A 16,285-nucleotide genomic window follows, 5' to 3' on the forward strand; every position below is an offset into this window, starting at 1 on the left:
TTAGAAGTATTTGTCATGTTAATGATATTATTATAAAGTTTTAAGTGTCCTAGTTAGAATGGATGTGAGCCAGAAATTAGTGATCTACTCTACTCACCATAGACAAGTTTAAGGCTTTTAAAAAATTTATTTTTAATAAATCTTTTTTAAATTTAAAAAAATTTTTATGTATACGAGTACACCATTGCTCTCTTCAGACACACCAGAAGAGGGCATCAGACCCCAGTACAGTTGGTTGTGAGCCACGATATGGTTGATGGGAATTGAACTCAGGACTTCTAGAAGAGCAGTCAGTGCTCTTAACTGCTGAGCCATCTCTTCAGCCTGAGTTTAAGGCTTTTTAATTAATTAATTTTATTTTATGTTATATGGGTGAGTGCCAGCGTGTCTCTGGGTGTAGCACATGCCTGCTGTGTGCCTAGAGCTCAGGGAGGCATTGGGTCTCTTGGAGCTGGAGTTATAGGTACTTGTGAGCTGTCTGATGTGAGTGCTGGGAACTGAACCTGAGAGTTCTGCAAGAGCAGCCAGTGTCTTTAACCACTGAGCCACCTCTAACGTCCAACTAAACAATTTTTTTGTAAGAGACAGTCTTACTGTGTAGCCCAGGCTCAGCTTCTTGAGTACCAGGATTATGGTTGTATACCACCATACCTGGTTCTGACAAGTTTTTTGAGTGCATAGACATAATTTATAGCTTGTTCTTGGTAATAAATATACTGACTTGTCTGTGTATACATTGTAATGTAAATGTGAGAAATGTACCAGCAGATTGTAATATTTTAATTTCGAGCACTATGTTAAAAAATGTTTTTATATGTTAGTAACAAATATACATCAATGTATGTTGCTGGGTTATCTCTTAATATTAGTTTATCACTGAGTGTGTGTGTAGAGTACTAATAAGCTTTACACATAGGTATCTTGCTTAACTTTAATTATCAGAAATATTTGAGGACTTTGTAATTATCCTCCCTCCATTTAGGAATCGAGGAAGCAGCAGTTTCCCTCCAGGGATGGCAGGAGGATGGCAAAGGCTGCAGCTTATATCCAGGTCCCTCTTTCAACCCTGAGCCTCAGTTCTAGTGTGCAGAATGATGTCCAAAATCTGTATTTTCCATAGAAACTTAGGAAAAGAGTTTGTAATATACTAACATGGCCCCTTCAATTCTGGGTCATTCTAAGACTGTTTTGTGGTGGCAACTGAGTGATGGAGACTGCCCAGGATGCACTGGGTAGAGGGAAGCACTGTTTGGAGCAGCAGGTGTGGCTTAACACCTATGAGAGATGGCAGTAGGCACTTAGTATGGGCTTCACAGGGGTTTTTGATACATACAAATTGTTTACATTTACTCTTTCAGTCTTTATGTAACTTGTAGAGCAGGAGTTAAAAGTTAAAACTATCCCTACTTTGAAGAAATACTATAAAAGTGATCTCACAAAAGTCATTAAAGATGGATGGAGAGAAGGTAGAAGTTAAAGTTTTACTAGTTTTTGTTTCTTGTGCATTTGCATATGTATGTGTGTAACACATCTAAGAATTAGTGCAATTGCAGAATAATACACTTTTGAAGTTTCCTTTTTTCAGAAAGATGGCCATATAAAAAGCAGCTTGTTTTTGAAAATAAGGTTCATGTAGAGAGTAGGTGCGGGGTTGGAAGAAGAAAAATGAGTAAGACTTAAATGTTCGTGTTAGATTATAAACATAATGTTCCAGGTTTGACTGTTCCCTGTGGGACAAAAAGTATCCTAAGTGTTTTATTTGCAGCCACCATGACTTTTAAAACACTCGGGAGGCAGAGGCAGGCAGATTTCTGAGTTCGAGGCCAGCCTGGTCTACAAAGTGAGTTCCAGGACAGCCGTACACAGAGAAACCCTGTCTCGGACACCCCCCACCACCCCCCCCCCAAATCTAAAAACTCAACTTAAAGTGACAGTATTGTTTTCTGGACTGTATTTAGGAGATAGCGTATGAAAATTAAACTTTATAGTTTATTCTGGAAGCCCCTTATTGAGATAGCAGTTGTATTTTTAGATGAATCTTTCAGTTTTGTTCTTTTCAAAGTAGTAGTCTCTTTTCAAGCATTCACTTTATATTTACAAAGTAAGAGTTTTAAAACCAAGATGATGATCAGCCTTGAAATAATGAACCTCTTTAGCTTAGTGGGCAGAAAGAGCTGCTGCCTGGGAATTTGTCTTGTGCTTAGTCTGCATTGGAGTAGTGCTCTGCATGTCCCCACCCTGTCACTGGTGCCCGCTCACTTTGCCAACAAATGTCATGCTGAAAATGCCACATTACTTTTAAGGATTTTTTTTTTTTTAAGGTAAATAATTTCAGTGGTTTTGTTTGGATTCTGGTTTGAGTGTTTTAGCTTGTTGCTAAGGTTGTCATAATTTATCTTAGTAATTTCTAAATTGAACATTTTATTACATAGCTTAAAAAAGTTTTTCATTATAGTATTTTTTTAAAGCCTTCTAACCCTAAAAATACAGTCTTTGCTCTCAGCTGCTCTCTGCTTCTCAGACCCACAGCTGGTAAGGTGTGAAGCCTTATCTTGAGTCATATGGGATATAACAAAGTGTCAGATTTTTGCTTTTTGCTTTTTTGGTTTTTTGTTTGTTTGTTTGTTTTGTTTTCAAGACAGGATTTCTCTGTGTAGCTCTGGCTGTCCTGGAACTCACTCTGTAGATCAGGCTGACCTTGAACTCAGACATCCACCTGCCTCTGCCTCCCCAGTGCTCAGATTAAAAGTGTGCGCCACCGCCACCTTGCTGGGTTGTCAGAGTTCTGTCCCTCTCTGGAGGTGTTCATCAATGTGCTTTCATTTTGAATAGATCACACCACGCCTGAGAATACTTTCTTCTCCCTCATAAGAGTCAGGAAACCTCACTGGTTGTGAGACTGAGGCAAACACAAGAATCCAAGTTAGTTAATGGCAGCACCTAATTTCCTAATTAATACTTTTTAAGTTCTGTTCCTTGTCTTCTTGACCCACGGTCTCTGCCCCTTTTAAAATCATGGCTTTCAGCAAATGTATAATAATCCGAACTGGTATTTTATATCTTCTATTAAACATATAGGCAAATTGAAATTTTAAAAGGCTGAGATTCAAAGTGCAAGTTTGTTGGGGGTGAGGATTGGGATGGGCTTTCTGGGGGCACACACCCACTTGGATACTACTGCTCTGCCCAGGCCGTTGTTCCTGCAGAAGAGATATAGCCATGGGGACAGCTGGAGGACAGTTGATAAAAGGTGTGGGGCTTTTAAATTGGAGTGATTTTTTTTTTTTTTTTTTTTTTTGCAGCTCTTTAGTTTTAAAGAATCAGCCTTTCTTTCTTGTGAGAAGCTGAAAGATTCAGCATGAAGGCCTTGAGGGGTGAGCCTAAAAGACAGAAATATAAGCCTTATTTGTTTTCATGCCAGCTGACCAGAGGGAGGGAAAGGCTCTCTCCCCTGCTAGTTCCCAATCCCATAGAAATGGCAGCGCCTTTTTCCTGTTGCTGTTAGGCAGTTTATAGAATGCAGGATAGCTTGGTAAGCTTCTTCTCGGTGCTTGATGTGACGTAACAGTGTAGAGTATGCGGCTTGCATGTTAAGTATGAGTGGTTGTATTTGGCTCGTTGCTGCCGCATTTTTGAGGATGTCTTAGGAAGCAATTCTCACAAGCGAGGGTGGATAACCTGCAAGTCATTGAAATCAGCATTTCCCAGGACCAAACTTTGTAACTTGAATGATTCTGTTTAGTGTTTGTTTACCTCTTTCCCCACCCCCAACACTTCAGAGCAGAATTCTTTTTTGAAAAGGAACAGATGCTGTTAACTTATCAGGACCTGATACTAAAAAGCCTACAAAAATCTCCGTGCTGTTTATTTTCTTTATTTAATCTATATGCAGAGCATTTTGTAATTATTGCTGTTAGAAGGCTTGAAGCTGCTGCTGCCTTCCCACCCTTGCTGTGCTCAGGAGACAGATTAGGAATGCCAATTTCACAACTTGGTGTAAAGAAATGATGACCACTGAAATAAAACAGTTCGGAGGAAAAGCAAACCAGATAGAAACGTACAATGAAAATGTCTTTTAGTAAAATGTTAGCATGCTGTACTTGGAGCAGATGCCACATTAATTCAAAAGAGAGCCCAGAAAATGTGGCAACTTTACGATGTCAATGGAGGGAGCTGCAATGGCTCTTGTATGCACTACGTGAAGTTCTTGGCACCGCATGGTCCTGTCCTGTGCTGCTCCGCCGTTTTCTCTAGGTATTAAGTGTTAATATACAAATTCTAAATTCATGCTATACATTTTATTTGTGTAATTAAATGCATTATTGTGTATTTAGGGTAAGGAGCCCAATAACTTATAATACAGAAGTAATTTTTTAAAAATTAGATAGGTATATAAAAATATTTAGAATCTGAGGCAAAAAAAAATGACTTTTCTCTGCCTCTTCCAGTCAACTTTCATCATGAACTTGTCTAAGAATTGAGTCTTTCAAAGAAGCCTAATGCTTTTCAGATGTTGGATTTGGACAGGTTACAAAATTATGAGATTTTTGCATTTATTTTTTCTCATTTAAATTTATAGTTATCATTGGACATTTGTTAGGATTTTTAAGTAGCTTAGACTCATTCATTCCCTTTGAGTTTTTTTTTTTTTTTTTTTTTTTAATGGTGTTTGGGAAGGAAAAGGGTGATAGAAGGGTACTGCACACACTCAGATGATTCCAGAGTGACATTCATTTTATGGAGGATTGTACGGGGACCTCTCGGAATTGCCTGTTTCTTACAGTGAATGACTAGTGTGGTCTGAGTGTAGAGAGGGGTGCACTGGGGGCTTTTAACCAGATTTACAGCGTGCGGCTTCCTGATCAGAGCAGTAATCTGTTCGCCAGGGGTATACCCATGTGCCGTAGAGAAGTCTGGGGCACATGCTTAGAAAGCACTGCTGCCTCCTCTCAGTTAATTCAGGCATACCATTTGCTCATTTGGTGAAAGGTTAAAAGGTTTGTTTTTTGTGTAATTCAAGGCAACTCTCCAGCACAGCAGTAGAATGCAGTGGTTAGGTTCCAGTATGCAGCAGGCATGAATCTTGGCTGTGCCATGTTTTAGCTTTTGACCAAGGCCAGTTCACTTCTGTACCTGCCTCTGTTTCTTCATCTGCAAAGTGTGCAGAGATAACACTCATCTTCTGAGATTATTTTGAATAAGAAGTAAGTGGACTGTGAACTAGGCAGGGTTAGTAAGCACCAAGTAGTACTACTCCACTGTTGCCTTCCGCTCCCCTCTCCTCCTGTGTCACAGTGACACATTGGGGAAGAACCTGGGCTTTGTGGCTTGCCCTGTTGGAATTTCAGCACAACCACTTAAAACTTGAATGTGCAATTTTGGATTGACAGTTTAAACTGTCTTTCATAAAGATGTATCTGGTGCATGCCACATACAGACTATTGTACTGGTCAGGTGGACAAGTTTCTTTGTGTATGGTACAGGAGTAATAACTGTCTCCCCTAGGATTTATATGAAGAGTCAGTGAGGGTGTTTCAGGATATGCAGTAAGCAAGATGAATTATTCTCATTGCTACAGTCTAGCTAAAAGTTCATGGGAACAGTGTAATTATGCAGCAGTTTAACTAAGAAACAGGACCCCCCCCAAAAAAAAAACCCACTCTTTTGAAAAAAAAAAAAGGATACATCATAGAAAAGTTTATCTAATGAGTTCTTATTAAGGAATATTCCTGGGAGAAATAGAAAATACATGAGAATATGTTAATTTTAACTTAATCTTTTAAAAATATTTTGGAGTATTTTTATTAAAACTGGTAGTGCTATAAGCTTCTCCTCTGCCCCTAGCAACCAGACGCCAGCAGCAAGATCATGATGGAGTTTATAGTGGCCCCTCAGCATCACTTAGCATCAAGTCAAGAGTAGTCTATTTTAAGGTGCTAATCAGCCAGTCAGTCTGTCGAAGTTGGCCAGTTATGTATTCCGCCCTTAATGTCAGGGGTAAGACCTGACAGGTACAGCTGTGGAGCCCCAGCAGTGTGAAAGGCTACACAAGTGCTTTCTAGGAGTGACAGCCATGGTCTATTTGCTTTCCTATTTGCCTTTGTGAGATCCCTTTCATGTGGTATCTGGTCTTACACCACTTGTTATTCCTTCTCTTTATACAGCTGTCATAAGCTACCTGTGCCTAACCTAGCAACAGGCCTGGGACAGGTTGATCATCAAAAAACCTACAGTGATCTCTGAAATAAGAGCTTGTATTTTTTGGTAGAGAATTGAGATTTTACTATATTATTAACATGACTGTATGCCTTTCTTCTTCTCCCATCTCCTCCTAGTAATTGAAGAAGGGGGAAAGATTAAGTATCTAACATTTTTATGTAATTGACTTCTGATTTGTATCTGAAACATTTGTGATGTTTAACCCTCAGGGATTCATCAAGTGTGTAGTATCTGAAATAGCTTACATAGACACCTGAATACTAGTATGTTCTCCGTGCAAGCATTTGAGTTAAAGTAACCTACCAGCATCCATTACTGCTCTGTCCTCACTAAGCAGCTGTACCATCTGACGAAGGCCTGGTGGGTGAGTCAGAGTGTTTACTATAGTTTATTTTGTCGCTATTCCAAAAACATTGTTTTTATTTCTGAATAAAAATTCCAAGTTTGTTCTAACAAAGTGCTATACTTTTGCCCAACAGGTATTTTAAAAATTCAGCAGTATTATAGAGGGTATATAGTTTCTTTTATTTAAAAAAAAGCATCATTTGAGAGTAAATAAATAGTAAATAAATTTTTTTATATTATATCTATTAAAAAGTTTTATAGCTTTAAAATTAGCATAAAGTAATTTTTAAAAAAATTTATTTAGTATGTTTGTGTATGTGTTCATGTGTGTGTGTGTGTGTGTGTGTGTGTGTGTGTGTGCATGCTTTCATGCCTTGTGGCAGTCAGAAGAGAGTTTGGGGGAATCACTTTTTTTTTCTACCATGTGGGTTCTGGGGATTGAACTCAGATTTCCAGGCCTGGTAGCAAAGGCCCTTTTTCTCTGAGTCATCTCATGAGCCTTGTTTGGTTTGGGAGAGGTGGATGGGCTAGCACCTAGGCATGGTAGCTCCTAGGTAAGTGCTCGCCCACTGAAGCATATCAGGTGGTAGTTTGCTTCTCTTAAGACAAAACTCAGGCCTCATACATGCTAAGCTAATGCTCTCCCATTGTACTACAATCCCAGCCTCAGTATGTTTCCTTTATGTCAGCCACATGCAGGATGTATGGAAGTTGTTTTGCATGGTTGAGTGAAAATTGGGATATTTTAGAAGTGAGTTTCATTTTAATAAATATACAGATTAGATCTAGATTAGATCTGTATTGGTTGTGGTTGATGTTTTCAGAAGTTTTTCCCTGCTTAATTTGTAGAGATTGGTGCCAATCTATGTTGGGTGAGCACCTGCTCTGGCCATCGCAGAACCTGTCCAATAGCTATGTGTAGCAAGGTGGTGTTTGGTTGTCTTCATACATCGCTCACACAGTGTTTCTGTGCCCCCTTCTCTACCTGCTTCCTCTTGGCTTCCGTTGTCTTTGCACACACCCTGCCTTCCCCACCCCCACCCCCATATTGTACACCACTCCTCCACAGACATCATTTTTATTTCTGTTTCTTCTGAACACAGAATACTGTTGTAATTGGTAGTTTTAAAGTAAAGAGCCATTATCACAACCTTAAAGCTATAGCAGTTTGTGAAACTCCATTCCCCAATTTCAGGACCTCAGCTGGGCTTTGGATAAGTAACTTAAAATTACTGGCAAAGTAACAGAATATTGGTGAACCATTCTAAGTCTGAACAAAGGGGAAGACTAAAAAAAGCCCTGAAAGCAGGGTGTGGACGCATGCCTTTGAGAGGCAGAGGCAGGAGAGCTCTGAGTTAGAGGCCAGCCTGGTTTACATAGAGCATTCCAGGACAGCCAGGGCTATCTAATGCAGAGACCCTGTCTGTGTCGACAAGCCAACCAACCCAAGCCCAAAGCAAAAACAAAAGACCTCAGAAATTGCTGTATTTTTGGTAGAGGGTGAAGTAGAGATGTCAGGCTTGCCACTAAAAAAACTAAGACTTTAATGAATTAGATTGCTCTCTGTAGTGGTAGGGACCTAATAGAAGAAGAAAAGAGACATTTTATATTACTGCTTTTACAAGTTTTTTAACTTATTAATATAGAAATTAGAATTGTTTTGGTTTGTAAAATACAAAATAGGTTTATGTTGCCTTATTAGTATATATCGGTAATTTATGGTTCATTAGTTGATAATTGCCAAATACCAGCTGATAGTTTTTTGTTTTTGTTGTTTTTGAAACAGAGTTTATCTGTGTATCCATGGCTGTCCTGGAATACTCTCTGGAGACCAGGCTGGCCTCGAACTCACTGAGATCTGCCTGCCTCTGCCTCTCAAGTGCTGAGATTGAAGGGATGTGCTACCACAACCCGTATTGAATTGTTAACTATATTGTTCACTTGGAAAAGTAAAATTTGGAAATGTAATTTTATTATTTTATGAGTGTTTTGTCTCTATATATGTCTGTGTACCATTTGTGTGCCTCGTGCCTGGGTAGGTCAGAAAAGAGGATTGGATTCTCTGGAATTGGAGTTGCAGATGGCTGTGAGCTACCATGTGAGTCTGGGAATTGGACCCCGGCCCTCTGGAAGAGCAGCCAGTGTTCTTAGCCTCTGAACCATCACTCTAACTTCTAAAATTTGAAAATTAATTGTGGTTACTTAAATTAATGATTATGTTGGATATAAATTCAGTAGCTTTTAAGGTCTATACCAGGGTCTTAAAAATAGGTAGTTTATTCTTTGAGATATACATGAAGACATGTATTCTCATTCTCTCTCTCTCTCTCTCTCTCTCTTTCTCTCCCTCTCTCTCCCTTTCTCTTTACATCTCTATGTGTAGTACTGGCTGTCCTGGAATTCACTATAAATATAGACCAGGCAGGCCTTGAATTAAAAAGATCCACCTGCTTCTGCTTTCCAAGTGCTGGGATTAAAGATGTGTGCTACCCTGTTCAGCAGTTGTTCAAAACCCCTTGAAATTTTATGTTGAAGCTGGGCGTAGTGGCACACACACCTTTAATACCATCACTCGGGAGGCAGAGGCAGGTGGATTTCTGAGTTTGAGGCTAGCCTGGTCTACAAAGTGAGTTCCAGGACAGCCAGGGCTATACAGAGAAACCCTGTCTCAAAAAAACAAAACAAAACAAAACAAAACAAAACAAAACAAAACAAAACAAAACAAAACAAAACAAAACAAAACAAAACAAAACAAAACAAAACAAAACAAAACAAAAACAAAAACACAAAACAAAAACAAACAAAAAAACCAAAAACCCAACAACAACAACAAAATTTATGTTGAGACAAGATGTCATTTAATTTAGGCTGACCTCAAACTGGCTGTGTATGGGAGCATAACCTTGAACTGGAACTCCAGTCTGGCCTCGAATTCACAGAGCTCGGCCTGCTTCTGCCTCCAGAGTGCTGGGATTAAATGTGTGCATCACCAGACCCTACAACCTGTGATCTTGCCCCCACATCCTGAGTGTTGCGGTTGTTAGGCATGTACCATTATGCCAGCTCATGTGGTGCTGGCCTTGAACCAGGTCTTCCACATGCTGAGCAAGCGCTTTACCAACTGAGATACATCTCCAGACCTTTAGAAATTCTGATAATTACTTTTGAATTTACTCTTACAGGTTGTACCTTATTTAATGTACATTTGGCTGTAACTTTTTATATTTGACACCTATAATCATCATTTTTAGAATTTTAGCGTAGGAAACTGTATGACAGAGTTGTAAATCACCCTGTCTCATACACTTCCTTATGAGTATTCTCTTTGTATTCAGACTGATTGTGTGTTAAGCATTCCTGTTGTAACTTGTAAAGTAGTTTGCTGAGCCAGGAATTTGGACTGTTTGTTGACCTTAAACCAGGTACCAGTGATGAGGAGAGCTTAGTTTTCTGCCCCTGTCTGCTCTTCTCTAGGGCAGTAAGTTGCACGTGTACCTGCAGTGTGGGACCCATTTATTACTAGTCAGTAAAGGTGATGCTAGCCTTACTGAATTTCTCGTTTTATTAGTTTAAATTAGACCCAGAGGGGTAATTATTCCACCCCAATGCATGAAGAAGTCTAGTCAGTGCAAGTTGTGCATTCAAACCCCCATGCAGTGCATGGGAAATGCATCTTTAATGTTATGATGTTGTTTGGCATATTTAGTTTAGTGCAAGGAGTGTACTTGCTTAACAGGACCTTTAATAAGCTCCCTCTACACCAAAGATATACTTTTAAAAATTATCCTTAAGGAGACTTTGTAGTGTTCCCCAGTAGAGTTTATCTAGAGCAGCAAAAACCTTCTCAAATAAAACTATTCCTTTAACCGGTATTCATTTAAGTGGGTTCCACTGTACTTGGTTTCCATGGAAATAGTGAACAGCTAACGTTATTTATAAGGTGGAAGTAAAATAGGGTGCCTAATGGGACCCCATGCTGCTCTGATGAAGAGACTTAGGAAAAAAATCTATGCTCATGGGATTTTTTTTTTTTAAACAAGGTTAATGGAAGCCCTTATTTCAGTCTTCTGTAACAGAACATATTTTTGATTTTAAAGGCTAGCATTACCATCAAGCAAACAACTTCTTTTGCGGTCTGTATTGCTTTCACTTTCAAGTTTTAGGACTGCTTAGCAGGATGGAGGCTGTATGTTTCACACTTCTGTTTCTTGGTGGTTTTGTTTGAAAAGTTAGGAGTCCTAGCGTATTGTCATGTTTCAATTTCTCATCAGCACATCTGAGAGTACAGAGAAGATAGATGCTCACTAGTACTGCAGTGATGGTAAAGAATCGATATGTTGACCACGCAGGGTTTTTAGATGTAAATTGCACAGGAATCAGATTTAGTCTTCAGGCCTGAGTAAGGGCTCTGTGTATGTCACTCAACTTAGTAGGTGGAAAGGTTCTGAGTTTCTTTTGAGACATACACAGGGAAGATTTTAATAACTCTTTTTAAGAAAGTGAATTGTTGCCACTGCCTGTTAGCTAAAATAAATGTCCATTGTTTTAATCTTTGAATTGGATTTGGGAAAGCCTTCTTTTTCTTTTTTTTTTCTGTCATTACTTCAACAAGGCCTGCTCTTAGTTTCCTATGCCACACCAAACTTGCCTTTCTAAAACCTCATCAGCTCAAAGAGCATCATTGCCTTTGTGCCTGTGTTTGCAAAGAAAAGGGAGAGGGGGAGAGAGGGAGAGGGAGTTTCCAGAGCCTGAAAGGTACCTGCTCATCCTCCAGCCTGGTTAGGCCAGCAGTCCTCTATCTAAGGGAAGTATGGTGGCTCACAGTAAGGTTAAGGAGCTGGTGTTTTATTTAGTTTGTTTGGCTGTTAGTGGCAGCTTGGGATCATTATCTGTTTGTCTGGGAAGTTCTGATTTTCTTGGCTGTCAGGACTGCAGGGTTTCTCCATGTTTGAAAACAGGGTTGTAGTATACCAGGGAGGAGTTTTTGTGTTGTGTGCATGTTTCTTTGGATAAGCTTCTCACTGTATTTGAGTTTATTGTGCTTTAATTAAAAAACAATTAATTTTTCTTTAAATGTACCCCCCTCTTACTCTCCCTCCCTCCCTCCTCCCTTCCTTCCCTTCCTCCTTCCTCCCTTGCTTTCTAAGTGTGATGTTTACCAGTGACCTTCCTTAGTGGCTTTTATTTGAGTTGTAGTTGTGCTTCAGAGACATAGGAATTTGGGTCTCTTGCCCCAATTCTGAGAGCAGAACTCCCAGGAGTTGCAGTTAGTGTGCTTACAGGGCCTCTCTGATGTAGAGCTGGGCCTTCCCCCTCCTCCTTAGTGCTGATGGTCTGTGCTCCAAACTCCCATTAGTGTTAATAGGAGGCACTAGCTTAAGTCCCTGTACACCAAGATAAGCCCAGGCTCTTTTATAATGCCTTGTAGATACCTTTGTTGTTTTTGTTGATGATGGCAGGAGCTTTGGTCTTGAGGTTAACTGACTGTTAAGACTGAATTTGAGTTGTCTTGGGATATGGAATGAATTACTGAGTCTGATCTGTAATTAAGTTTTCACCGTGATTAGACTCAAAACATTTATAGCTTAGAGCTGTAGAAACTTTTGATGATTTTTGTACTTTATAATATGATGAAGCAAGGCCTATTTCTGTTCATTTCTTCTACCACAAAACAAGTGACTTAAACAGTTTTTGTGTATATTGTAGGAGAGCTTTGTAAGTCATGACCATCATCATCATCATCACTGTACTGTACCGAGAAGGATTTCTACACTTGCTCTCTGGCCTCTCTGTCTCAGTCATCAGCCAGTTGGGTACTTTGCAATCATATTGACTTTGCTGTGCACTGCTGTGAGGCTTAAATACTGCAGCCACTGGTCAAGAAGTAACCACTGTCCACTACACCTTCCTGTGAATTAGGGATTCTTATGACTTTCATTCATGTATTTATAGTTTAATAAAAGATTTAGTTCTAAGATTGAAAGTAGTGAGTCTGGAGTGGAGGCTGTATTTTGTCTTCCTTTATCTTTTGTGGATGTTTACTTAGTTGTCCGGATTTCTTAGACCTCTGTGCTGTGGGATGAAGGGGGGCTGGGATCCTCAGAAGTGTTCATTCTAGTTTTAGGCTCTTTGAGGGTACAAAGGCACAAAAGGCAGTGGAGCACTGTAAGTTAGGCAGCGTTCTTTAATCTGATGAATATTCAGGCTCTTCTGGGGAACTATGAAATTAAAAGCCTAAGTATCTGGGCTCTAGTTTAAGGGTAGGGTCAGTGAAATCTATGTGTATTAGTTTTTTTTGTGCTTTTGATTTAAGATCGAAAAGTAATGTACAAGGTATCAATTTTACATGTGTGTGCATATGTGTTTTGGCATACATTTGTGTGTGTGCATATGCCTGTGTACCTGTATGCGTGTATATTTCTATTAGGTCCATAAAGTCATATATATATATATACATATATATATATATGTATATATATACATATATATGTATATATATATATATATATATATATATTACAACATTAAGTACTATGTGGTTAAATTCTAAATATAGGCAGGGCTCAGAGGAGTTCAAAGGTACAACACTTGCCTAGAACATACAAGGCCTTATAGTCTATTTCCAGCACCACAAAGGAAAGAAAAAATTGAGAAAGATGGTAGATATCCTGGAAGTATAAAGAGGGTGACTAGGGAATATGGTAGCAGAGAAGGTCTCTGTCAATGATGAGTCTTTATCTGGGCTCTAGTTTCTGAATGAGATTTGCATAGGTAAAAGGTAAGAGAATATTCTTGGTATAAGAAAGCATGTAAGGGGGGGGAGGGTATGGGGGACTTTCAGGATAGCATTTGAAATGTAAATGAAGAAAATACCTAATAAAAATTGGAAAAAAAATAAAGCTGAAAAAAAAAGCATGTAAGAGTTTGGGAGAGGGACAATTATGATGGCAGTTTTAATCTTTATCTTATATTCGCTGAAGCTTTGGTAGATTTCATGAACACTATGGGAGTGAGCCATGACAAAACTTGGAGGAGGACAATGCTGGTTAGTGGGAAAACAAGTGGAAGAGCCTGGGCAGGGAGTGCAGTCACTTAGTGCCGGTGCACTGTTAGGGCAAGGGCGGGAGCTTCCCTCTGAGCTCGCTGCCCAGCCACTGAAGGACTTTGAGTTGAGGGTAATGATGTGTCTTGGGTTTTGAAAAGCTTCTGTGCTGTTAAGAGAATGACTTGCAGTGGGGCTTGGGGTAGAGGTGAGGAGACCAGTGAGCAGGTCAGGACAGTGGCTGCTGTCAAAGGTGCTAGTGAGCTGGCCCAGGGAAGTAGTAATGGAGCTGATATGAGAGGCCAAAGTAGGTAGCCTCCTGAAGGTGGAGGTTGCTGTTGGGTTGGATGTAGCATGTCACAGAACTCTGGGTGACTTCCAAGTGTTTCTGCCGGAGAAGACTGGGGTTGCAGTTATGGAGATGCTAATGGCTGAGGAGGAGGGTGGAAGGAAGAGAGTTAGGAGTTTAATTTTGTATCTGTGGAGCTTAAGCTACCTGTTTGTCAGGTGTTGAGAGGTGGACACAGAGGGAGGGACTGCAGGACTTTCTGTCAGGTGGAATTCTGCTTTTTTTCTTCTAACCACTTATCTGTGTTTACATTAATTTCAGACTTAATGTACTTTTTGTTGGAAGTTAGGAAGGGCAGACAGGAAGCTGTAAAACTTGAAACTTGTGTATAAAACTTAGTTATTGAACGACTGTCAGGTATAGTGAGGGAAGAGAAAAGACTTGAATCTTCTAGGTGAAGTGACATTTTAAAGTATCTTCAAATAACAATTATCTGTGCTATTCTAGTCCCCGATCAAAATTTATCATTGAGCACAGGCTATAAACTTAATTGTTGAAAATTTGTAGTGGGGCATATTAAATTTTAGCCTAATTTAAAACATGGTCATGTTAAAATTTTACCCATGAAATTTGTTTATTGTTTAATGTAGATTAGATGCAAAGTTCTTAGATGCTTTTTAAAAGGTACTTAAGAAGTGGTTATTAATCATCCTTGATGTATTTATAATATTTTACATTTCATAACCATGCCGGTAATCTGAATGACTTGTTTCTTTGCCTGCTCTAATTAAAGCTGCTACCTGTGAAGTTTTATGGCGGGGAAGTCTTGAGTTTGTTAAAAAAAATTTGTTTTGTAAGGTTATGTTAGCAAAATAATATTCATCTCTAAAAGCAAAATAATTGTATTTACTCTAGCATGGGTATTTTGAATGTTGTTTTGTTGACTTGTTTGAAATACTGAGTATCCCAGGTTTCACTGTGTCGACTGGATCAGCTTGGAACTTGCTTTGTTTTCCAGGTTGGTCTTGAGCTCTGAATTCTCATCTTGGCTGCCTCCTACTCAACAGGGTTGCAGGCACATGGGCAGTCACCATGTCCAGCTCTTGAGTGTATTTTTCAAATAAGAAATCCCATATTTGAAATATTTGAAATAATTAAGGTTTTAAAAGACCTCAGTAAGTTATGAAATATAGTAAGGAAACAGACAGAGCCCTCGAAGTCTTAGGAGAGGAAATAAAACCTCAGACTTAGGTATGTTCTGTACGAGAAGTACTGACTTACATGTCAGCCTTGCATTCTGATTCTCAACATTACTAATTTGTACAAACAAATTATTTATCTTTTTTTGCTCACTTTGCATTTGATAGCAGTTAGCAACCAGTCTTCAGAAGAAATACTTGAAGTGTTGGTGTACAGATTTTAAGACTGTTGTTAGTCTGAGAGTAATGTGCTTTCCTGGGTGTCTGAGTCTCCTTGAGGGTTGATGGATATGTGGACCTGCTTCCCTGAAGCTACACCTCTGCTCACACATGCAGAATTCACTTGTGGGTATCTTTAAGCATAAAGGATATTGAATTCTCAAACTTGCCCTAAGTAGCTTACATGTGACTTTTCTTTAAAACTTTGCTAAAAGTATTTCTCCATGTTTGATATTGCTCATTTCTTAGAAGAGCAAAGGAGTTTGCCCTGCTTCAGAGCAATGCTGGCTGGTAGAGAAATATGCTCAGTCACTGGGGCATCTCTCCTTCTGTATCCTTTGCTTTGCTTTCCTGTGTGGTTTCTGTAGTCCTTGTAAGCAGTTTTATAATCACTGTCATGATATTATCACTTCATGATTTTCTCTTTATTAGCTTAGGATTGACTCTGCTCCTGAATTTTGGAGAAAAAGTCCCATCCTGCACTGACTGTGTTCTAGTGTCAATGAATTTTATATATCCTGGGTGTATGTATTTGTTTACTTTTTTTAAAAGTTAATTTATGTTTGTGGACATGCGTGCCAGAGCATGATTTTCAGAAATGGTCCACAGTATGAACGAGTTCTGGGGATCAAACGCAGGTTTTCAGACTTGACTGTAAGCACCGTGACCCACTGAGCTGTCTTTCTGGCATTCATGCACCATGTAGTATTTCATTTTGTTTTTCAGTTGAACACAAGTTTTTAATTTTAATTTAGTCCTATTTATTAGTCTTTTTTTCATTATACTTTAAAATGGTATTATTGTATGTCTGGTGATCAGCGTTGATAAAGACAGTTTTTGATGTAATTCATCTAACCAGTTAACAGTGGGAGGTTGATGTATCAGGAGTTATATAGTGAGAGGGCTAGGGAACTGGAAGGAGGGGCTTCAGCAGATAGTTGCTATTCAGTCAGTCCATGGACCTGACTGTTT

General features: G+C 39.2%; 1 protein-coding gene across 22 annotated transcripts in view; it reads left to right on the forward strand.

Annotated features, from left to right (window-relative positions):
• Positions 1-16,285, forward strand: part of Phf21a (PHD finger protein 21A) — a 178,936-nt gene that overhangs the window by 10,417 nt on the left and 152,234 nt on the right. The window contains exon 1 of one of the 22 annotated variants that reach the window (XM_029474150.1): positions 15,050-15,837. The exons of the other annotated variants lie outside the window; for them this stretch is intronic. The gene's annotated coding sequence lies outside the window, so the exon portion shown is untranslated. Of the gene's footprint in view, positions 1-15,049; positions 15,838-16,285 lie in introns of those variants that run through there. 22 annotated transcript variants of the gene reach the window in all.

Source organism: Mus caroli, chromosome 2 (assembly GCF_900094665.2).
Source record: "Mus caroli chromosome 2, CAROLI_EIJ_v1.1, whole genome shotgun sequence".
Taxonomy (NCBI): domain Eukaryota; kingdom Metazoa; phylum Chordata; class Mammalia; order Rodentia; family Muridae; genus Mus; species Mus caroli.